The sequence below is a fragment of the Dama dama genome, chromosome 3, assembly GCF_033118175.1.
Source record: "Dama dama isolate Ldn47 chromosome 3, ASM3311817v1, whole genome shotgun sequence".
NCBI classification, from domain to species: domain Eukaryota; kingdom Metazoa; phylum Chordata; class Mammalia; order Artiodactyla; family Cervidae; genus Dama; species Dama dama.
Genome location: NC_083683.1, coordinates 49,135,294 through 49,159,643, shown reverse-complemented (window position 1 = coordinate 49,159,643; position 24,350 = coordinate 49,135,294). Strand labels below are relative to the sequence as shown.

Here is a 24,350-nt window from a genome sequence, read left to right as displayed (position 1 = left end):
AACTGAACAACACTTTCAAATAATGCAATGGCAACAGTCTAATATCCCATAGAGCTCTGCCACCATCTCAAAAAATAAAGGAAAACTTAGAAAAGGAGGAAGTCACCTCAAATGTACTCATGAAGTTAATGAAAGATTGACTGTCTTCATGCTGGGATGTAAAAATACAAATACCATTGTTTACAAAAGCCCCCAAGGCAATTGCCTCTCATTTTTAATTTTGAAAAGTAAAGAAGGATTAATGATAGAAAGTTGTATCCAGGCAATACAAATTACAAATGGGTACATTGCCATAATTTGCTTTATGAAGGACTCGCTCAGTTTACCATGATGTTGCAACCACAGTTTAGATCCTAATCGCCATCTTCCCTTCTCTGCTTCTCATCTTCTGCATCTCAGAAAGGCTCAGATAGGACCTCTGTGCCAATGTTAGCTAGTCTCAATTAAATGCAGGAAAATTAATATGGAGCTTAAATTGAAATAGCCTCCTCTCAAAGTTGAAACAAGGGAACAACAAATCTTATCAGAACATCTGGTGAAGGATCCATCTAGTTGAAGGATGGATTTTCATAAAGTAGTATTAATAAATGCAAAGTCTGCACTGTTATTCTTACATTTGAAACCTCAACTGGAGGTTTTGGAATTGGTGGACTGTTCAGATGAAATAATATTTCTGGTTAACCATTTCTTTTAAAAAGTCAGTACTTTGTCAGTATATTTCTCAATGCTTTATAAGTCAACTGCTCTGCTTGAGGAGTTACAGTTCCATCCCAACATCACAGATACTATGTTGTTTACTACAGACCTTGCAATACCTCTGCTTCATAATCTCAGACCATCACTTTTCATCTTTTTAGCACCAAACATACTGTTTTCATTCATTTATCAGTCTGTTTGATAAATACTGACTGAATGCCTACTATGTGCCAAGTACTCTCCTAGAGACTGAGGGCATAACAGAAAATAAAACAAACATCTCTTCTTTCATGGAAATTAAATTTTGATACAGTGTTATATGTATAAGGAATAGGAGCTTGGACTGACAACTTATACACAGACATATTCTTGTTGTCGATTTTTGATTAATCACTGAGGCCAGTTAGCTTGATGTTATTTGATGTTTTCTGATGAAGTTTATGTTTCTAGTCTATTTAAATCATAGTTTCGGGGAGTTGGGTTCTGGTTAGTGAAGATCTTTTCCACTATATTTCTCTTGATTGAGTACAGTGAGATAGAAAAACCATATACAGTAGAAAGAATGCTGGATCTCTAAATTCTTTAAAAACCTGGAATTTTTTTAACCTTCATGGTCTAGTTTATTCCCTTTCCTGAAGAAAAAAGTAAAACAACTCAACTTTTTGTCAGCACTAAACAGAAGACAGACCATCATTCCCAACCATTCCAACCCTTCTGCGATCTTAGTCCTGTCATGAGAAACATCCTGTAATTTCCCCCCTTCAAAATCAGAACTGAATCCAAGAAGATCCGTGCAAAACTGGATGCTAATAATAGTCCACTCCCACTGACAACGGAAAGGCTGAAGTCTTCACAAATCTTTTCAAAGAACAGTTTGAGGCATTTTGAAGTCACAAATGGTTCTGTTTCTCTAAGCAGGCATTTTTCAGAGCACTGAGCTCAGTTAGAAATACTAAAACTAAAGAAAACCAGTGAAACGAAGCTCCTTCAGAAAAGAGCTGCTGAAATGGATGAAAGCTTGGGAGATCCCCCTACTGAAGAGCTGTTAGAGGCACCGAATTTATTTCTTTGACTTAGCTGAGGAAGAGAGGACTCAAAAATCAAAGGTACATGGCAGTGAGTCACTATCACCAACAGATCTAAGTGCTAACAGAGCTAAAGTTACAGTAATACTATGTTGACTACTTTATCCATATTATCTTTTTTAAGAATTTCAAAACTCAGGAAGCAGATGTTATTGCTATTATTCCCATTGCACAGTTGAAGAAAACTGAGGCTTAAGTAACTTGCACACAACCACATAGCTAGTAATGGATGAGCTGGAACTTGAACCCAAGCTGTGTCTAGGGCCTCAGCTCTTCATCAGTACACTGAGCTGCCTTAGGAGCAGAAATATTCAGTTGTCTAAAAGGATGTGAAAAAATGAGGCCATGTAAATAAATGAGATTTTGATGCTCATCACTCCAGAGATTGGAAATGGAAATGGAATGTCTATGTCTTATTGGGATGGAGAGCATTCAGGTCTGCCTGAAGCAGTGCAGTTGCTCAGTCGTATCCGACTCTTTGAGACCCCATGGACTGGAGCCTACCAGGCTCCTCCATCCATGGAATTTTCCAGGCAAGAGTACTGGAGTAGGTTGCCACAAACACTAATTTAAAATGGCCTTGAGGTCTCTTTCTTTCTGGTCATGATTGAAAAGATGGTTTTTGCTCATTATACCATTTGGAAGTTAACATAAAGAAAATTAAAAATATGATTAAATAACATATCTGACTGATACCTTGGCAGTGTTAATTACCCAATTAGAGAGTGAACTCTTCCAAATTAAGGAAGAATGGAGTACCTACAACTACTATACTCTAAAATTATAGTAGGTAAGTGTTCACATCTCATTCTGTGTCTGTAAAAAGATGGACAAAATACACATAGAAAATTCTGTAATTTGTCTGGGGGTGGGATTCCTAAATATATTTTGCTTTAATGCCTTATAGAAGCGACTCTCAAGGAAACTGGTATAAACCTTTCAAGAAATCTGAGATGACAATGTATTTATGTGTTCTAAAATTAGGAAACTAGTTATAGGTGAAGAAGCAGAAGGTGTGTGTTACGCTGGGATTGGTGACCGCTGGAGGAGAGGATTTCGATCTGGGGTCAGACATGAGACTTGACTACTTGGAGCTTTTTGTGTAGCAAAGTTTTATTAAAGTATAATAGAGATAGGGAATGCTTCTGACCTAGACATCAGAAGGGGACAGAACAAGTGCCTCCTTGCTAGTTTTTAGAAAAGTGTTTTATATCTGTTAGAAAGCTATTAGTCAGATAAGAGAGACACCTCGAGGCTGAGGGAGTTTCACCAGGCCCCTCGCACACAATATGCATTTTTGAGATAGGATAACATGTGGTGTGTCATCCCTTGGCCACGAAACAATTGATAGGAATACTGGTTTTTGGAGCCATTATTAGTCCAAGGTTTGAGAAAAGAAAAAAAGTTAGTCTTAGGTGTAACCATTTTGAAGAAAGGCAAATTCCAAAACAAATATATAGTTTTATTGACATAGCTTAAGATAAATATTTCCATAGGAAAAACACATTGGTTAGCTCAAGGCAGAACCAGGTGTCATCAACACACAATTAAAAGAAGCCTCTTTTAGTTTTGTGTAGAGAAGGGAAAAAAAAAATTGTCTGCCACTTGCAGTTTATTTCCTCCTGCCACTTGAGGACGTCTGGCCTTCCTTCTTGCTACCCTCTCAGAAGCAAAAGTTAGAACCAGACATGGAACAATGAACTGGCTCAAAATTGGGAAAGGTGTACATTGAGGCTGTGTATTGTCACCCTGCTTATTTAACTTACATGCAGAGTACATTATGTGAAATGCCATACTGCATGAAGCACAAGCTGGAATCAAGATTGCTGGGAGAAATATCAATAACCTCAGATATGCAGATGACACCACCCTTATGGCAGAAAGTGAAGAGGAACTAAAAAGCCTCTTGATGAAAGTGAAAGAGGAGAGTGAAAAGTTGGCTTAAAGCTCAACATTCAGAAAACTAAGATCATGGCATCTGGTCCCATCACTTCATGGGAAATAGATGGGGAAACAGTGGAAACAGTGTCAGACTTTATTTTTGGGGGCTCCAAAATCACTGCAGATGGTCATTGCAGCCATGAAATTAAAAGACGCTTACTGCTTGGAAGAAAAGTTATGACAAACTTGGACAGTGTATTAAAAAGCAGAGACATTACTTTGCCCACAAAATCCCGTCTTTTCAAATCTATGGTTTTTCCAGTAGTCATGTATGGATGTGAGAGTTGGACCAGAAAGAAGGCTGAGCATTGATGCTTTTGAACTGTAGTGTGGAAAAGACTCTGATAGTCCCTTGAACTGCAGGGAGATCCAACCAGTTAATCCTAAAGGAAATCAATCCTGAATATTCATTGGAAGGATTGATGCTGCAGCAGAAGCTCCAATACTTTGGCCACCTGATGCAAAGAGCTCACTCCTTAGAAAAGACCCTGATGCTAGGAAAGACTGAAGGTAGGAGGAGAAGGGGACGACAGAGGATGAGATGGTTGGATGGCATCACCGACTCGATGGATATGAGTTTGAGCAAGCTCCGGGAGATGGTGACCTACAGGGAAGCCTGGCATGCTGCAGTCCATGGGGTCGCAAAGAGTCGGACACAACTGAGTGACTGAACAACAACGACAATTTATAGGTGATGGAACACTAATTATAGGTGATACATCAAAAACGGATTTCATGGTCAAAGTAAAGATTCATAAGCACAATGAAAATTCACAGTATCTAGGGATATGGATGGGTCTAGATAGAGACTGTCATACCGAGTGAAGTCAGAAAGAGAAAAACAAATGTGGGCTTCTTAACGTATATATGTGGAATCTGGGAAAATGGTATAGATAATCTTATTTGCAAAGCAGAAATAGAGACACAGATGTAGAGAATAAATGTACAGACATCAAGTATTGAAAGGAAGGGTGGGATGAATTGGGAGACTGGGACTAACATATGTACACTATTGATACACTGTGTATAAAATAGATAATGAATGAGAACCTACTGCTTAGCTCAGGGAACTCTCCTCGGTGTTCTGTGGTGACCTAAATGTGAGGGAAATCCAAAAAGAGGGGATACATGTATACGTACAACTGACTCACTTTGCTCTACAGCAGAAATGAGCACAACATTGTAAAGCAACTATATCCCAATAAAAATTAATAAAAAAAAAAAGATTCACAGTGTCATATTAAAGGTTCTGAGAAGTTTAACAATAAAGACACTGACTTAACTTGGCTTAACCAAAATTCCCCACATGTTTTGGCTGCAGAATCATTTAAAGTTTTTTCAGTCTTCCACTGAACCAGTGTTTCACTGAACATATATTATAGCAGATTGTTTAAAATTCACAGTCTCATGACTTCTGCTGTTTGAAATTACACAGTAATTTTGTTAACTTGCATTTTCCACTCAGTCATCTTAAGAATGTGCACCTGGTGAGGACAAGGATTTGTCTGCCTACAGACCCCTCACTTGTAAATATTTTTATGTTATGATGACTTTTGATTCCCTAAGCATCTGGTGACTGTGGGATATCTGATAATGATTCCTAAGATAATGAGGACCCCAGAGCCCACTGTGCTGTGACAGGCAGTGAGGATACTGTGAATAGAACAGATGTGGTTCCTTCCAAAGCAGAGCTAATATTTTCATGAGGGAAATGGACTGTCAGATAACTCAACAAGCAATGGCACAGGATATTTTACATTATGAAATTTTAAATTGGTAAATTAGGTCTGTCTCAGTCTCATATGTGTTTTAGTTTGTATGAGTTGTCCCTTGCATGCTTATCCCCTGGACACGTGTAAGAGGCAGGTTTGGGGAAATACGGTGCTGGAAAACAACCAGCGGGGGAAGGGGACTGGATTTATAGCACTTGCAGATGTCTATGATGTAAATACTCCCACCATGTCAGATTTTAAGTTACCAAGGTGATGTTAAGCCACTTCTGGAAATTTAACCATCTACTCTCATGAACTGGTGCCTGAGGCTCCAGCACATCACTAATTCTAGTTTCAAGGAAAGTTCAGCAGCATTCTTCTCAGACTTTTGGATTTCCAAAGCAAAATGTAAAGAATTTTTGAAAATTAAAGAATGACTAAATTTCCAAAATTTTTTCTCCCTCATTCATTCACACATTCATTCATTTCTCCCTCCCTCCCTCTCTTCCTTCCTTCTCCAAGTAAGGATGCTAAAAACAAATAACATTCTACAATCACCTTCATTTCATAAAAGAAAGGATATTTTAACAACAAAAAAGTGAGAATGGTTTAACTTCAGAATGTTTAAAATCCTTTATATTAAATGAGCCTAGCTCTATGAAAATTTTACTAACTTAATTATTTTTCTAATTTTGTCATGAACTAGGGAAATCTTGGCGTAGACATTAGCCTGGTTTTTACTACAAGTGACGGAAAACCTGACAGAGACTTAATAGCTCAGAATCATTTTCTGATAGTTCAAGAGGTCTAGAAGTAAATGGTAGTTTTGACTGCTGTGATGCTGTTAGGTACCTGCTGTTTCCTTAGCTTTCCTTTCCACTCTGTTTAGATTGTAAACTCTTTTCATACTTACAGCCTCATAGTCATAAGATAGCTACTGTACTTCCAAGAAGATAAAGTGACAAGGACAGAAAGCCTTGTGGGTTGAACTGTGTCCTCCAAAATGGTATGATGAAGTCCTAACCCCAGGTATCAGTGGATATGAGTGTATTTTAAATAGGACCTCATCCATATAAGGCTCCTTCTCCAAGATCAAGAGATGAAATGGGAGTGTGGAGACTTCCCTGCTGGCTCAGTGATAAAGAATCTGCCTGACAATTCAGGAGACCGGGTCCTGTGCCTGGCCCGGGAAGATCCCACATGCTGCAGAGCAACTAAGCCTGTGTCACAACTATTGAGCCTGTGCTCTAGGGCCCAGAAAGTGCAACTACTAAGGCTAGGTGCCACAACTACTAAAGTCCACACCCCTTAGAGCCCATGTTCTGCAGCAAAAGAAGGCACCACAATGAGAAACCCACACAGAAACAACTAGAGAAAAGCCTGAGCAGCAATGAATACCCAGCACGGCCAAAATAAATAAATAAAATCATTTTTTAAAAAAAGAAAGAGATGAAATGGACCTACGTAATACACAGAAATAAAATAAGAGACCAGGCAAAATAGGGAAACAGAGGAATACATTTCAAACAAAGGAATAATATAAAACCTCAGAGAAAGAACTAAGTGAAATGAGATAAGAAACCTACCCAGTATATTAAGGGTAATGATCATCACCGATCTCAGGAGAAGAATGGATGAACACAGTAAGAATTTTAAAGAACAGTCAGAATACATTAAGAAGAAGAATAACAGATCAGAGCCGAAGAATACAATAATTAAAAAACAAATCAAAAAGCACAAGGGGGAATCAAAGTAGATTAGATTAAACAGAAGAATGGATCAGTGATATAGAAGACATATTAGTGGAAATCAACCAAGCTGAACAGAACAGAAAAAAAGAAATTAGAAAAAATAAAAGTACTTGAAGGGACTTCTGGGACAACATCAGGCATACTAACATTTGTATTATGGGGGTCTCAGAAGAAGAGAAACATAAGAGCACGCAGAACTTATCTGAAGAAATAATAGCTGAAACCTTACCTAATCTGGGGGAAAAAACAGACATTGAGGTCCAGGAAGCACAGAGTCTCAAACAAGATGAGCCCAAAAAGGACCATACCAACACACTTTGTTATTACAATGTCATGTGGAAGATAAACAGAGAATCTTAAAAGCAGCAGGAGAAAGCAACAAGTTTCATACAAGGGAACTCCCACAGACTGGACTTCCCAGGTGGCACTAGTGGTAAAGAATCTACCTGCCAATGCAGGAGATGTAAGAGACATGAGTTAGATCCCTGGGTTGAGAAGATCCCCTGGAGGAGGGTGTGGCAACCTGCTCCAGTATTCTTGCCTGGAGAATCCCCATGGATAGAGGAGCATGGCGGGCTATGGTCCACGGGATTGCAAAGAGTCAGATATGACTGAAGCGCCCTAGCATGTACTACGAGACCATTGGCTGACTTTTCAGCAGAAACACTGCAGACCAGAGGGAGAGGAGCTATACATTCAACGTGATGAAAGGAAAGAACTTAAAGCAATAATACTCTACCCAGCAAGGTTATCCTTCAGAATTGAAAGAGAGATAAAGAGTGTTATCAACAAGCAAAAGCTAAAAGAGTTCAGCACCACTAAACCAGACTTATAAGAAGTATTAAAGGAACTTCTTTAGGCAGAACAGAAAAGGCCACAATTAGAAATAAGGAAACTGTGAAAGTCTCATTGGTAAAGACAAACATATAGTAAAGGTCAGCAACTTATAAAGATAGTAGGAAGGTTAAAAAACAGAAGTAGTAAAATTATCAATGCCTACAATAAGTTAAAGGATACAGAAAAATTTTTAAATGTAAAATATGATGTCAAAAATATAAAGCATAATGAAAGGACTAAAAACGTAGAGCTGTTAAAATGTGTTCAGCTTAAGAGATCATCAACTTAAAGGAGATATCTCTCTGTATATATAGGTTCTTATTCATGAACCTAATGGTGTAACCACAAATAAAACAACCTGCAAAGATAAACAAAAAATAAAGAACTTCCCTGGTGATGCAGGGGATAGGACTCCACCTGCCAATGCAGGAGACACGAGTTTGATCCCTGGTCTGGAAACATGTCACATGTCACAGAGCAACCAAGCTCATGTGCCACAATTACTGAAGCCTGCACACTCTAGGGCCTGCAAACCACAACTAATGAGCCCCTGTGCTGCAACTTCTGAAACCGGCGTACCCCAGAGCCAGCAAGTTGAAACTACTGAGCCCACGCGCTCCAACTACTGAAGCTCGTAAGCTAGAGCCCGTTCTCTGCAACAAGAGAAACCACCGCAACGAGAAGCCCATGCACTGCAATGAGTGAGTAACCTCTGCTCTCCGCAACCAGAGAAAGTCTGCAGGCAGCAACTAAGACCAGAGGAGCCAAAAATAAATATAAATAAATGCAACAGTGTGTACATGTCAAATAAATAAATTCTTTTAAAAAAAAGAGAACAGAATCCAAATGTAACACTAGACATAGTTATTAAATAATAAGGAAAGAGAATAGAGAAGAAGAAAGGAAGAGAAGAACTGCAAAAGCAAACAAAATGGCTGTAAAAGGCAATAATATATGTATCAATAATTACTTTAGATACAACTGGAGTAAATGCTCCCAAAAGAGATAGAATGGCTGAAAATAATAATAATAATAAAGAGAGAGACCTACATATATGCTGCCTATAAGAAACTCACTTTAAATCTAAAGACACACAGATGGAAAGTGAGGAGTGGAGAAAGATATTCCATGTAAATAAAAATGAAAAGAAAGCTGGGTAATACTACTTATATCAGACACAATAGACTTTAACACAAAGACTGGACAAAGAGAAAGGAGGTATTACATAATGATAAAGAGATCAATCCAAAAGAACAAATAGCACTTGAAAAAAGATCTGCATCCATATCCAAAAAAGGATTTAATATCCAAAATATATAAAGAACACATATGACCCAACAACAAATAAACAAGAAGTCTAATTTTAAAATGGGCAAAGGATAGGCATTTCTCCAAAGGAGACATATAGATGGACAACAAACACATGAAAAGATGCTCAACATCACTAATTATCAGGCAAATGTAAATAAAAATCACAGTGAGATATCATATCACATGTCTCAGGATGACTATCATCAAAAAGACAACTAAAAATAATTATTGATGAAGATGTGTTGAAGGGAAGCCTCACTGTTGGTAGGATTGTAAGTTGGTGCAGCCACCATGGAAAATAGCATGGAGATTCCTCAAAAAATTAAAAATAGAACTACATATGATCCAGCATTTTCACATCTGTGTATTCCCTGAGAAAAGCAAAACACTAATTCAAATAGATACGTGCACCTCTATGTTCCCTGCAGCATTATTTACAATAGCTGAGACATGGAAACAACCTAAATGTCCATCCACAGAGAAATGGATAAAGAAGATGTCCCCCGCCGCCCCCCCCCCCCCACACACACACTGGAATGTTACCCATAAAAAAGAATGAAATTTTGCCAATTGCAACATCATGGGTAAATCTAAAGGATATTATGCCAAGTGAAATAACTCAAAGACAGTCACCATATGATTTCACTCATATGTGGACTCTAAAAAACAGAACCAAAACAGACTCATAAAAAAAATGATGGTTGCCAGAGGGGGGGTGGGGCTAAATAGATGAATATAGATGAAGGGAATTAAGAGGTACAAACTTCTAGTTATAAAATAAATAAGTCATGGGGATGTTTTATATGGCATAGGGAATATCGCCAATGGTACTGTAATAGTGTTTTATGGGAGCAGATGGTTACTAGACTTATTGTGGTGATCATCCATAATGTATTTAAATGAATCACTATATTGTACCCTGAAACTAACATAATATTGTATTTCAACTCTATTTCAATAAGAAAGAAAGGATGGATGGAAAGAAGAAAAATTTAGGTAAGGGATCCAGGTAGAGGGTTCCAGGTAAGAAGTTAGAAAAGCGAAGGTTAGTGTTCGCAGAGACAGACCATGGGCGCATGTGAAAAACTGAGAGAGGGATGGAAATTTTAAAGAAAATCAAGTGTCAGGGAACTGGAAATCTCAGGAAGAAAAGACAGGTGAAATGATCAGGTACTAATGAAAATCTCCTATCCCTACTCCAGGGGAATTATTAACCCAGTTACAAAAAGGGAGACAGTAAAGAAGAAAGAGAGAAACAGGGATGTTGTTTTAACTGTTGGCAGCATCGTATAGAGATGAGATGTATTTTTCATCTTCATTCAGTGGCAGGCTTAAGGAGTTAAATCCAGCCTGAAACAGTAAAATGTTTAAAAATCAGTGCCTTAAAATCTATTTTTTCACAGCTAAGACAGAGACTAAACATGCTCAGGAATTCAGTTCCAAGGACCAGAGGTGATGGGGGAGTAGTTTTCTGAGCATTCCATCTCCCAAGCAACCCCCAACTCTAAGCATTCTGGAATTCCTCTTAAACATTAAATCGGCTTCCTTACAGGCATATCTGGGAATTATAGACTCATCCTGTGGAGGTCAAGTTTTGTAAAGACTGTGGCTTCATGGGTTACATTTCCACTGGCCCCATCTGCCACCTCTTCTACCTGGACCTATGCTTCATCCCACCTTCTCCAAGGATAGGACTTCAGTTGGTCAACTGGATCTACCTGCATCTTTCTTCCTTCTATCTGCATCAAGCTCTTTGACCCACGGATACTTTATTTCCACCGTTTGCTCCTCACCCTTGTGTCCCCTCTCTTTCCCAGATGTAACATCTTTCATAGCACCAGAGCATTTTGTGGCATTTATTAAATTAAATGTCTGTCTCCCCTTACTAAATAAGGATTTTGGAAGCAGTAGCCATTCTTTAGTGAATTTTGTGTTCCCAGCATCTAACACAGTTGGGGAATGTATTAAATGTTGGCTGAAGAAATAAATTTTTAAAGGCTAATCCCAGGGGAAACAGATCATGTTATAAATTCCTCAGCTGGAACTGTAAGAATCAGTGATGTTCCATGCAAAAGCCTCTTAGGGATAGGAATCCAGAGGGGTGACCACAGGCCCTCTTGGTCTCTGGAAAAGCATGGGATATACTGTGAGCCATAGGCAAATATCCTTTGAACTAACCTGATTTATCTTGATGGAATTCTTTGCTTAGGTATTGTGAGCTCCATTTCTAGTGTGCAAATTCTGCTTTCCTTAGAAATGGAAAGGAACTTGAGACATTTCTTAGATAGTTTCAAGACCAAACTGCTTGTGAGAGTTAAGGACTTCCTTTTCTCACTGTGTACCAGAAGAGTTGGCAGCTAGAGGTGAGAGTGGCAGTGTTGCAGATGTGAACATCATATGGAAACCCAGCATCCAGACTTAACATGTGGACCATAAGCGGTAGCCACCCTGTCCCACTGCGGTGCTGGAGTGGGCTGGGGAGGAAGGGATTTGGGGTGAAAGCGAAAAGAAGTGCAAAACGAACATTGGAAGCATATTCATATTACATGTTCTCCCTAAAAAGAGACTTATTGCTGGTAAAATGGACTTTTTCTAGATCTGGTTATACAATCACTGGATTTTAGGTCCCAGATTCATATTACTTCTTATTGCAAAATGCCTCTATTTGCATTTCTGCCATTTAATAGGTCATGGTAAACTTTGTCTCCGAGTTTACTCATAGAAGATGTAAGGAGTCTCCACTTATCTTAGGACTTCACTTTACTATTCTTTTTCATTTCTTCTTACATTTTGATCATTCTTCTCTTCTTCCACTTTATTTTTCACATCATTGGCTTCCTGCCTGAGTCAGGAAGCGACCTTACGAGGCTGCCTGAGCAGAAGAGCATATGCTATCTTCAGACTTTTAGAGATGGGCTGCCACTACTCCATGGGGTGCCTTTGTGTGAACCCCTAGTCGCTCCGGACAGACCGATTTCAGGACCAACTCTATTGTTAGGACCATCTCTTGTGCCATGAACAGCCTGCCTAACCGGAAGGTGCAACCCTGTTCAGAAAACAAGAGTCCATAATCTTGCCTAAATAAACCATTAGAGTGACCACTATTCTCATGATGAAAATACTCTTCTTTAAAGTCCTCTTAAGGGATGAATAAACTGGGACACATTTATTTCTTCAGTTTTCAGTAGTTTACAGGTCCTTAAGCACAATTCAAGGCTACATGGTGGCTTTCTGCTGCTAGTAGCATCAAATCCAAACAGGCTGATCTAATTTGCTAGACCATCTCTTCTTTTTAGTGCTACATTGTCATCCCACATTTTGTCTTCATTTCAGCAACCACTTAATGACCATGGACTATGAATCAAACTCTTGAATCCCATCTTTTGTTTCTCTCCAGCTTGGCATTTTCCCATCAACTAGCTCCACGACAAAATAAGCCTCCTTGAAATTTCCAAACAGAAAGCTCTGGAGATGTCTGGCAAGCCCTGGGCATAACTTTCTGCTGCTGCAGACCTGGAATCCACAGAAGCGATCTCGTGAGTCAGCTCCTCCAGCCCTAGCCTGGCCCTTCTTTTGGTCACCCTCCACCTCCTCCCCACAAACCCACATGCCTGCTTCAATACAGTACACTCCTAATCATGCTTGAAGTGTACAAACAGCACACTTGAAGTACACTAGTTCAATGTCATTTGAGGAACTCTCTCGGTATAAACTCCACACAGAAAAACAATGATGAGACTTTATTCCCACAGTATTGTATGATTTAGAAAACACTCTCATAGGCATTAGCTCTCTATACAGACATCTAGTCTTTGCCTCAATGCAGAGATTCTCAGCCTTGGTTGAATGTAGAATCACCTGGGAGCTTTCATAAAGTGCGGAGACCTGAGCTCCCTGCCCGGGGGAGAAGGAAGCAGAATCTCTGAGGGTGGAGGCTGGGTGCAGGTTTGTTTGTCCCTACCAGGTGATCCTAATGAAAACCACTGCCTGCCTTTCTCTTTGCTTTAGGGCTGACTCAGAATCATCCAGATACTATACAGAATTCCCAGCACAGCACTGGCAAAGACATGATTCTTTTTTCTCCATACATCCTCATTAGCTCCTGCCCAATACAACACCAGTTGACTTTGTCTCCAACCTACCCCATATGACCATGGAATATCTATCCGTTATTCTAGAATTAGTTGTTTCCTCATTGCCTATAGATCTGGTTTACTTAAAATGATAACTGTCTCAAAGATGGAAGCTATCTTTCTATCCTTTGCCTCTTTCCATAGTCCTGGCAAAGAGCTTCTGAACCACAATAGACAGTAAATGGGTGTTGATTACAAGTAGAACCTATTCTTCTGGCTTTAATTTTCCTTTGATATGAAAATCAAACAGGCTTGAGAGAATGAGGTTAGAAGATTGAAATAAGAAAAATATGTAGACTGGGAAAAAAGAAAACAAAAGCAAAACCAAAGATGTTCAGTACAAGAAAAAGTGAATTTATATGTACTGCAGGCTGATTGCCTGTCAAAGTGGGCAATCCTTTTATATATGAGCTTATTCAAGTGTTACATGATTTCTTTCAGAACTTCCCTTTGGGAACAGTTGCCAAAGTCTCCATGTTACAGCACTCTCTTTAGAATCTCCAGGAGAAAAAAAGCAGGATGGATGAGTCTAGAACTCTACTTCTATTTTGAGCATAAAACTGTGACCTGGTCTCTAGTCTAGTCTCTGCTGTTAACTAGCTGTGACCTTGATATATCATTGAGTTCATCAGAGATGCTGACTCCCAGAGTTCTCCATAGCCATAATGTTAATAAAAAACAGCCAACATTGATGGAGTACTTGCTATGTACCAGGCCCTGTAGTGAGCATTCTTCAGGAATTAGTTCACTTAGCCCTCATAATCACTCCTTGGGATGGTTGCTATTATCTCTAATGAGGAAACTGAGGCGATTAATTTGTTCAAGGTCACAAGGGAAATACATTTTGGTTGAATATATTCATTCAAGCCTCATTCAAATACCCAGTCCCCTGTCACCACATCTGCATGCAGTGCGTGCCTGATTCTGGGCTCCTTGAACACTCTATGGACACTGATATTTTAGCACTTATCACTTGCCCCCCTGTAGTGTGTTGATTGCTTTTGCATGTCTCTTCCAGCACACTGGACTTTGAATTCAGGATTTGGCAATTAATATGACGCTCAATATATGTGTCAAGTTAATGGTATGATCTCATTTAGTTCTCATAACAACTTTGTAAGTAGAATTATTCTTTTTTTTACAGATAAAGGCTGAGAGAGGTTAAGTAATTGGCTCAAGTTCACACAGAACTAGTCAGGTTTTGACTCCAAGCGTCAGATTGTTCCCTACTCTGTGCTGGCATCCTTGTTCACTCAGTTGTCTGAGACCATCCAGAAACCAGTGTTAAATTAACTCTACAGAGAAACCATTAAGACAATGCCAGTGGTTGCCTATGTAAGCAAATCCAAATCAAAGCCTGGAAATGCCTTGTGGTTATGAAATCAAGACCTAAGGACAACCAACCACAAGGAGCCAATGAGGCTTCAATCTATAGCCAACCAATAATTTATTGCTTTGCTTCCACCTTCTTTCTCTAAAGTCTTTTCTGGAGCCCCTGTTGGTGGAGGTCTCAACTGCTTCTGGCCTGGTGCTGCTCCATTCTGATTTCTGCTCAAAGAAGCTAAGAAATTTTAATATGCCTCAGTCTATCTTTTAACACCAAGGATCCATTCTCTACAGCACTTCCCTGCTTGTGGTCCTTGCCCATCCCTTACTCCCCTCCTGTAACTGTTCAGTCCATCTCCTTATCCCCATTCCCTCCATCGTCACCTCCTTCACTCATCTCGATTACTGCAATGGATAGTATAGATTTGGAATTTTGGCTTATCTCCAAAAACAAAAAATATTAAAAATTATGGGTGACTTTTCTAAATTGCAAGCATTTGTTATAATCTCCCTTAGAGACAAAGACACACTTCCATGCACTCAGCCTTGTGGAGCTTAAATCATGGTTCACTGGGAAGTTAGAATTGTGTTTTCACCTTGTAACATAAATTTTGGTGTGAGGATCAGCACACTTCTGTAGTCCTATAAGTCATATGAGGCAACTGGATAGTTTCCAAGATTCTACCCTTGTTTATTGATTTCATTTAGCACTCTATTTCAGAGTTTGCCATTGGGGTCCCAGTTCTGATCACTGCACTTGCCTTCCTGAGTTGTTTTTAACTCATTTCATTGCTCATTTTCTCTGGGGCTGTGGCCTAGATTGCTCTAAACTGCATTCCTGGTTTCCTGCCTTCCTACCTTGACCTTGACTATCACATGCTTCTGGTATGCTCTGGCTGTGCTCTGTCACAGGTAGGGATACTTGGTCACGTTAAAGACCTCCCTGTAGTTCTGGCTGCTGGCCCTTTGCTGCCAGCATCCTTTAGAAAACTTCCTCCCATGCCCCTGAAACAGATCTGTCTCCCAACTGCCTGCCTCATCTCAAGGGTGGCCCTCTTTACAAGTACTGGAACTTGCTTAGACCCATAAATGTCCCTTTGATATCTACTTATTGCAAACACAAGAGAAACTTCTTCAGAGCAAAGGAAGTCAGTCATTTTGGCAGTCTGCTCAGATCGTTTCAACAATAAAGCTTCTCTGAATATTAAGGTTTCCTGCTCTTCTGGGAAGAAAGTACTCTAGTTAATATCGTCAGATGACCTGCCAAAAAGAAAGGTCACTCTGGTAGGAGTTCCATGTGCTATTAAAAGATCGGATGTTCCTTAGATGGGAAAGCAGTGACACATGGCTAGGGTTTTAATGAGACAGGGAAAGGTACGATGTGGCAAAAATTGATAGTATATGAAATTGTTCTCTTCAAAAATAACACTGTGCATTCTATTTTGTAATTCCATTTAAAGTTATTGTCTTCATTTGAGTATTGTGAATTATTTATTAGCATTATGTATTTAACTTGTCAAGTGAAGATGTATTCTTGAATGAGAGAAAAAAAAAAACTTTAAAAAATCTTTTTGAAACAGAGCTATGTCTGAAGGGGGCTTCCCTCATAGGTCAGTTGGTAAAGAATCCACCTGCAATGCAGGAAACCCTTTCGATTCCTGGGTTGTGAAGATCCACCGAGAAGGGATAGGCTACCCACTCCAGTATTCTTGTGTTTCCCTGGTGGCTCAGCTGGTAAAGAATCCACTTGCAATGTGGGAGACCTGGGTTCGATCCTGGGTTGGGAAGATCTCCTGGAGAAGGGAAAGGCTACCCACTCCAGTATTCTGGCCTGGAAAATTCTATGGACTGTATAGTCCATGGGGTCACAAAGAGTTGGACATGACTGAGCAACTTTCACTTTCTTTTCACTATGTCTCAAGGGAGAAAATGGAGATCATGAGAAAGTGAAATAATCTCTCTCCATATTCATTACGTTTATCTTCAGCTCCATCAAAATATTAATGGCTGTAAGGCTATTCCCTTCTTCCTCCTCTGATTGTTCTTCTAAATTCATTTAGAAAATAGCATCTCCCCAAAACTAGAGTTGTCTGTTCTACTCTCTCCGTTTTCCACTTCCTCACCTTTCATTCACTCTTCTTGTGCAGTTAAATATTCATTTTTCACTTTATTATGCCCATGCAAATAGCATCCACAACTTATTGTTGTGTGTACTCTGACCACTGTTGTTTTTTTTTAATCATTTGCTTTTTTCCTATGGTAATTGCCTTTAAAAAGTTTTGCTTGTTTTATTTGTCTCAATTTATCTCACACCTTCCAATATTCTATCAATCCAACTTCCCACAAGATCGAACTACATAATGTATCAATTCCAGTTCCAAAACAAATGAATTCTTTAAAATTTTTAAGAGCTGTGACATATAGCTCTATGCTATAAAATTGGGAAATCTTGATATTTTAAAAGTAGAGTGGTTATGAGTGTTCTTTTTAAAAATATGTATACCATTAAAAATATAGATAGATCATACCATCCTCAACTGGCAGGACTTCTCTGGGAAGCAGTAAAGCTTAGGAGCTGAGTTTCTTGTATTAGGAGCTTCCCAGATGACTCTGTCATAAAGAATCCACCTGCCAATGCAGGAGATGCAAGTTCGATCCCTAGATCAGGAAGATCCCCTGGAGAGGGAAATGGCAACCCACTCCAGTATTCTTGCCTGGGAAATCCCATGGACAGAGGAGTCTGGCAGGCTGCAGTCCATGGGATCACAAAGATTCAGACATGACTGAGCATACACACACACAACACACATCTGGTATTAGAGTGCCTAGCTTCACATCCTGGCACTGCTCACCTGGAATTACATACTCACTGTTTTGTGCCTCAGTCTCCTCTTCCAAAATGGAGATAATAGTACCTACCACAAGGATCCTTTGAAGTTTAACATAGATAATATAGGTAAATATATAATGCCTGATGCATAGTAAATACTTAGTGAATGTTAGGTATTACTTAGCACAACAGTGATAACAAAGAAACAATTTTTAAAATACTGAAAGACTTTATCTAAAGCTTATGCATGAAAAAATATGAACATAAAATTAAGAGGAAAATAACAAGCTGGGATAAAAACATTTGCAACGTGAATGAGCGAGCATAAGGTAAACACTTCATTTATCATAGCCTTGGATAAAAGAGAAAAACAAGCAAAGTACATACATTGTACAGCTTATAAAACAAATAAAGCTGGCTGTATGGGCACTTCCCTGGCAGTCCAGCAGTTAAGACACCACACTTCCGCTTGCAGGGGGCATGGGTTCAATCCCTGGTTGAAGAATTAAAATCCCACATGCCAGGTGGTACAACAAAAAAAAGCAAAAACAACCCCCCAAAACTGGCTATATGAAAACATATCTGCTTTCACTTATAATAAAAATTGCACATTAAAATAGAATGATATGCAATCAAAGGAAAGATACAAGCTGTTAATACCAAAAATGAAAGAAGGGCAATCACTACTGATCCCATGAACATTAAAAGAATAATAAAGGAATATTATTAACTCTATGCCCAAAAAAATACGATAACTTGGATGAAATACACCATTTCTTTGAAAGACACAATCTATGAAAACTCATACCTAGGAGAAACAGACAGTCTGAATAGCCTATATCTATTGAGGAAATATGACCAACATAGACAGCATATTAAAAAGCAGAGACATTACTTGGCCAACAAAGGTCCGTCTAGTCAAGGCTATGGTTTTTCCAGTAGTCATGTATGGATGTGAGAGTTGGACTATAAAGAAAGCTGAGCGCCGAAGAATTGATGCTTTTGAACTATGGTATTGGAGAAGACTCTTGAGAGTCCCTTGGACTGCAAGGAGATCCAACCAGTCCATCCTAAAGGAGATGAGTCCTGGGTGTTCATTGGAAGGACTGATGTTGAAGCTGAAACTCCAATATTTTGGCCACCTTATGCGAAGAGCTGACTCATTTGAAAAGACCCTGATGCTGGGAAAGATTGAGGGCAGGAGGAGAAGAGGATGACAGAGGATGAGATGATTGGATGGCATCACCGACTCAATGGACATGAGTTTGGGTGGACTCTGGGAGTTCGTGATGGACAGGGAGGCCTGACGTGCTGCAGTCCATGGGGTTGCAGAGAGTCAGACACGACTGAGCGACTGAACTGAACTGAACTGATTGAGGAAATTGAATTAGTAATTAATGATATTCAAAAAGAGAGACTACCAGGCCCAGGTGGATTCACTGGTGAATTCTACCGTACATTTAAGGAAGAAATAATACCAATTCTCTACAATCTCTTCCAGAAATAGAAGCTGAGGGAAACTTCCTAACTCATTCTTTGAGTCCAGCATTACCCTAACAGCAAAACCACACAAAAACATTAAAGAAAACAATGTATCTCATAAGCATAGGTGTGAAAATTCTCAACAAAATATTAGCAAATAAAATCCAACAATGTATAAAAAGATACACACCACGATGAAGTAGGATTTATTCCAGGTACATGAGGCTCATCCAACATTTGAAAATCAATTACTGTAATTCGTCACATCAACAGGCTAAACGTAGTAATATGATTATATCTGTAAATGTAGAAAACGCATTTGAAAAAAATCCAAAACCCATTCACAATGGTTGGATTTAAAAGGTAAAACAAACACCATTCACATTAGCACCATTTACAAAAAAAAAGGAAAAAAAAAAGAAATTCTTAAGGAAAAGTCTTTAAAAATAAATACAAGATCTGCCTGATGAAAATTACAAAATTCTAATGAAAGAAATAAAAGATCTATATAAATAGAGACATACTCCATGGATACAAGAGTGAATATTGTCAATATATCAGTTCTTTACAATTTGATCTATAGATGTAACTCAATCCTAATAAAAATACTGGCAAGTTATTTTGTGGCTAGTGACAAATTGATTCTAAAGTTCATGTGGAGAACCTTAAGACCCAGAATAGCCAACACAATACTGAAGAACAAATCTTGAGGACTGCCACTATCTAAATTTAATTCTTACTCTTACAATGATGTGGAATTGGCAAAAGAATTGGCAAAAATATATCAATGGCATGAAATAAATAGCTCAGAAATAGACCCCCACAAATCTAGTCAACTTATCTTTGACAAAGGAGCAAAGGCAATTCAGTGAACAATGGATAAGCTTTTCAACAAATGGCGCTGGAAAAACTGGACGTCCACAGGAAAAAGGGAAAAAGAAGGAATTGATGCAGACCGCACACCTTTTAAAAAAATTAACTCAAAATGGGTCATAAGCCAAGGAGAAAATCTGGGTGATCTTATGCTTGACAATGAGTTTCTAGCTTCAGCACCAAAAGTGCAATCCATGAAAGAAAAATTAACTGGGACTTCATTACAATTAAAAACTTGTGGGGTGGAGGAAACGTATGCTCTTCAAAAGACACTCTTAAATGATTAAAAAGACAAGTCATAGACTAGGGGGAAATATTTACAAGACATGTATCTGATTAAGAACTTATATCTAAAGGGTACAAATAATTCTCAAAACTCAACAATAAGAAAACAAACAACCTAACTTTAAAAATGGGCAAAAGATCTAACACCTTAAGAAAAAAGCTATAGATGGCAAATAAGTATATGAAAAGATCCTCAACATCATATGTCAGTGAAAGTGAAGTTACTCAGTCGTGTCCGACTCTTTACAACCCTATGGACTGTAGCCTGCAAGGCTCCTCCATCCTTGAGATTCTCCAGGCAAGAATACTGGAGTGGGTGGGTTGCCATTTCTTTCTCCAGGGGATCTTCCCAAACCAGGGATCAAACCCAGGTCTCCTGTATTGCAGGCAGACTCTTTACTCCCTAAGCCACCAGGGAATATCATATGTCATTAGGGAATGACAAACTAAAGCAAAAATGAGATACCTATTAGAATGACCAAAATCCAAAGTAATGACAATACCAAATGATGGAGAAGACCTTGAACTAGAGGAACTTTCATTGTTGGGTGGGAGTGCAAAATGATCCAACCATTTCAGGTATAGTTTGGCAGTTTTTTGCAAAGCTAAACTTTTAGTTTTTTTAGTCTCACCACACAATCCATTATTTATATTCCTTGGTATTTACCCAAATGAGTTGAAAATTATGGCCACACAAAAACCTGCTTTTGAATATTTATAATAGCTCTGTCATAATTTCCAGAACTTGGAAGCAACCAAGATGTCTGTTAGTAGGTGGATGGATAGACAAACTGTGGTACATTTATAAAATGGAGTAATATTCAGCGATAAAATAAAATGAACTATCAAGCCACAAAGACATGGATGAACCTTAAATGCCTATTGGTAAGTGAAAGAAGCCTAATAATTAGAAAAGACTACCTACTGAATGACTACAACTATTAATATATGGCATTCTGGAAGATGCAAATTATAAAGCTAACAAAAAGACTAGTGATTGCTAAGGCTTCTGGGGGAGAGGAGGATGTGCTCTAGGTACAGCAGAGAGAATTTTTAGGACAGTGAAACTATTCCATATGATACTATAATGATGCATACATGATATGAAGATACATGATAATACATGACACCATGAAACATGATGGATGCAAATAAACATTTGTCCAAACCCATAGAATATACAACACAGAGTGAACCCTAAGGTAAAGTAATGACTTTAGTCAAAAGTCCCTGGTGGTTCAGATGGTAACACGTTTACCTGCAATGTGGGAAACCTGGGTTTGATCCCTGGGTTGGGAAGATCCCCTGGAGAAGGAAATGGCAACCCACTCCAGTACTCTTGCCTAGAAAATTCCATGGATGGAGGAGCTTGATGGGCTACAGTCCATGGGGTGCCAAAGAGTTGGACATGACTGAGAGACTTCACTTTCTTTTTCTCTTTCTTTAGTTAAAATAATATATCAATATTGGTTCATCAGTTATAGCAAATGTTCCACACTGATGTGCAATTTAATAATAGGGGAATCTTTGGGGATGGGAGGAGTGTATATGAGAACTCTATACTTAATAGCCTATGAATATATTTTGATATATTATTATATATAATTAACATTTTTTCACCTATGACATTTCAAAATTATTTTTATATTGCATTATCCACTGAGGATGAAGTCTATTCTCTACTCAAGTCTAGAGTTATCTGTTTTTTAATTATATATGTATTTATACATATAGTGTTTGTGTGTGTGTGTGTGTGTGTGGTTCTTTGAAACCTCTGTTTGCTTCTCAATGTCCTCTACAAAAAAATTCATATTCATTCCTATCCTTGTAGGACCTAGAGCTGTGCCTAGTCTGTAGGCACACTCACTATTTTCTAAATCACTGTTGCATGATATGTTGAATGTAGATGACTGTGAATGCCCTAAAATGTGCGATCATCTAGTTCATGCATATTTCTCCCTCTTATATACAATGCTACAAAGATAGGTGTTGCCAAATGCCTTGTTGACTTCAGGAAACAACATGCCTATAGCTTTCCCCTGCTGTTAGACCAATAACTCTAGTCCATCTCAGTTCAGCTTGTTAGAGAGTAGGTAGAAAAAATAATAAGGACAGTTAAACAGTAAAGGGCCCATGAGATGTAGATTAAAAGGCACAGCTATTCACTTAAATTCTACTTCCCCAGTGTTCTTAAAAACAAAGTATAGATTTGTTTGAAGTTACTTGGAAGGCTTTTTTAAAGTCCTAGATAGTATGGTTATTAATACTACCCTAACAGTATTTTATTAGGGCTTTCCCAGTGGCTCAGAGGTAAAGAATCTGCCTGAAATGCAGGAGACACAGAAGATGCAGGTTCAATCTCTGGGTCGGGAAGACGGCAACCCATTCCAGTATTCTTGCCTGGAGAAGCCCATGGACAGAGAAGCCTGGTGGGCTAGAGTCCATGGGGTTGCAAAGAGTTGGACACAACTGACCACAAGCACATAACAGTATTTTATTACCATTATTATTCCTTAACAAAGAAAACAGATATTTTTAAGTTCATCTTTGAGTAAACTTGACCCTCTACCTGAAAACAGGCCACTGAGTTGTACCCAACTGTGAAGAAATATTAAAATCCATTTAGATCAACTACAATATCAGCATATTGGTATTATAAATATCTAATTTTATATATATATATATATATTTATATATATATAAAATATATTTTATATATATATATATATATATATTTGTTTTAAGCACCACAGATAAAATAAAAACATGTAGAAGATTCTTATGTGGCAGTCAGACTTTGGGAATTTGATTTCTGTGAACTACAAAGACAAAGAAATGAGAATCCATTAAGAACTCTAAACTTAACAGAAGGGTTAAAATTTGTCATGACAGGGAATTGCTACCCAATAGCAGTATCTCACCTTCCATTCTTGGGTTGGTAGGACTCTGAAATGGTGCCAGAATTTGCCTATCAAGAAATTATGCTGCATTGCAAAAGTACACGAGTTATCAGGCTATGCCAGACTGGATGTTGCCTGGGAAACTGTCACTGGTTTCTGCTACAGCTGGAAGGGAAAGTAAAGTGTCTGTTTCTAAGGCAAGAATATTTCCAAAATTCTCTCTCTCTGGCCCTTTTATAGCTCCTGCAGTCCTCACTGTTCCTGTGTCTTCTACCTGCTGCTCCTGTTTGGTCTGATTCTATGTTTTCTCAAATTTGACTCCCTCATTATCTAGACAGAAGTTAAAAAAAAAAAAAAAGGATACTAGAGCCCTATTCTCTCATGAAGCAATCTGCTAGAGCAGAGTGGCTTCTGCCCTTTTAGATGATACCTGTGTTCTCCATGCCACAATCCCCACTATTCCCTAATGTCTCCAACACTGAAGCTACATATTAAGTTTTTCTTTGCCATTATACTTTCATTTCTGTTTTTCCCTTATGGTAGAGGGGTATTTCTCTGAGCCTATATATTTATCAGAAGTGGCAAATAAGAGATCTAAGAGGTTCAAGAATTTTTTTTTTTTTCCAGTACAGTATAGTCACTTGGTATCCACAAGGGATTGATTTCAAGACCCCCAGAAGATACCAAGTCCATCATATAAAATGGCATAGTATTTACATATAACCTATGCCCATCCTCTTATATACTTTAAATGCTCTGGATTATTTATAATACCTAATACAATGTAAATACTGTATAAATAGCTGCCAGCACATGGGCCATTCAAGTTTTACTTTTTGGAACTTTCAGGAATTTCTTTCTTTCTTTTTTTTTTTTAATAATATTTTCTATTCTTAGTTGGTTGAATCCATGGGTGTAGATGGAACACATGAAATGAGAGGGCTGGCTATACAATTCTTAGAGGAAACAAAGACTATTCCTACATGTTTAGTATGCAAAATGGGTGTCCATCCAAAGAATAGGCCCTGCTCATTCATCCTCTTCCATCTCACATCTGATGCCTATAGCCACTGGAGCTTATACCTCTCAAGCATAGAAGTGCTCCTGGAGTATGTAGCAGGCTCTGGATTAGCCTGTCCTTACTTGCTGCCTAGTTTCCTTAATCCCCCAGAGCCTACAGACTGAGAC

At 38.6% G+C, this 24,350-nt stretch overlaps 1 protein-coding gene across 5 annotated transcripts in view; it reads left to right on the top strand.

The window, feature by feature from the left end:
* The window catches only part of PCED1B (PC-esterase domain containing 1B), a 160,246-nt gene that overhangs the window by 100,455 nt on the left and 35,441 nt on the right, over window positions 1-24,350 (top strand). Inside the window, exon 4 of one of the 5 annotated variants that reach the window (XM_061129272.1) lies at window positions 12,731-12,869. The exons of the other annotated variants lie outside the window; for them this stretch is intronic. The gene's annotated coding sequence lies outside the window, so the exon portion shown is untranslated. The remainder of the gene's footprint in view (window positions 1-12,730; window positions 12,870-24,350) is intronic. 5 annotated transcript variants of the gene reach the window in all.